The sequence below is a fragment of the Apium graveolens genome, chromosome 3, assembly GCF_009905375.1.
Source record: "Apium graveolens cultivar Ventura chromosome 3, ASM990537v1, whole genome shotgun sequence".
NCBI classification, from domain to species: Eukaryota; Viridiplantae; Streptophyta; class Magnoliopsida; order Apiales; family Apiaceae; genus Apium; species Apium graveolens.
The window spans coordinates 183,848,851-183,850,068 of NC_133649.1; the positions used below are offsets into that span (position 1 = coordinate 183,848,851).

Consider the following 1,218-nt stretch of genomic DNA (forward strand, 5'->3'; position numbering starts at 1 on the left):
TAGGATGATTCCAGTTGTCAGGATGATAAGTGTCTGGAACTGGTTGTTGCGATCTCTGAAAGTTGCTCACAAACTGAGCTGAGTCACTAGATATAGCGCATTGCTCTATCGCATGCGGACCTGCACACAGCTCACAAACACTAATTATCTGCTTAACACCATAGTTAGCCAGAGAATCGATCTTCATAGACAACGCCTTTAGTTGAGCAGTGATAGTTGTAGCTGTATCCACTTCAAGAACTCCTGCTACCTTGCCCTGTGGATATCTCTGGGTTGGATACTGATATTCATTAGCAGCCATCAGTTCAATTAGATCATAAGCTTCCTTATAGCTCTTTGCCCATAATGCTCCGCCTAATGCTGCATCGAGCATGGGTCTGGACTGTGCTCCCAACCCATTATAAAAACAAGTGATGATCATCCAATCAGGAATTCCATGATGAGGACACTTCCTAAGCATCTCCTTGTAGCGCTCCCAAGCTTCACTTAGCGATTCTCCCGTTTGCTGCGCAAATTGAGTAATAGCATTCCTGAGTGCAGCTGTCTTCGCCATAGGAAAGAATTTAGTAAGAAACTTTTGAGCAAGATCTTCCCAAGTAGTAATCGAACCAGCTGGTAGAGAGTGTAACCAGCTCTTAGACTTGTCCTTCAGAGAGAATGAGAACAGTCTCAGCTTCATAGCATCTTCAGAAACACCGTTGAACTTGAAGGTGTCGCATATTTCAATGAAATCCCTAATGTGTGTATTGGGATCTTCCGTTGGAGAACCCCCAAACTGGACTGAAGTCTGTACCCATTGAATTATGCCAGGCTTGATCTCAAAGGTATTAGCTATGATAGCTGGCTGGACAATGCTAGATTGAATGTCATTGATCTTGGGTTGAGAAAAATCCATCAAGGCTTTCGTTCGTGCTGCTGGATCTCCCATTGTAATGAGTACCTGAAACATAAACAAATAAACTGTGAAAGTAAAAGAATCCGAGTCAGTGAACTTTAACGACCACTGATGACAAGCACATAAACTAAAAATTAACACCGAGTCCCCGGCAGCGGCGCCAAAAACTTGTTAGGGCGAAAACACGCGCTAATATTCACGCAAGTATACGCGTTCGCAAGTAGTATAAGACATAAATCAGATTCGTTCCCACAGAGACTGGTTTAGGTTAAGTTCAATTTATGCACCTATGCAACAATGTATGGTTATCGCTCAATGCTAAG

The 1,218-nt window shown here is 43.0% G+C and overlaps 1 non-coding gene across 1 annotated transcript; it reads left to right on the forward strand.

The window, feature by feature from the left end:
- Positions 1 to 431: 431 nt before the first annotated feature.
- Positions 432 to 538, forward strand: LOC141715496 (small nucleolar RNA R71). The gene has a single exon (XR_012572256.1). It is a non-coding gene; the product is annotated as a small nucleolar RNA R71 (small nucleolar RNA).
- The last annotated feature ends 680 nt before the right edge of the window (positions 539 to 1,218 follow it).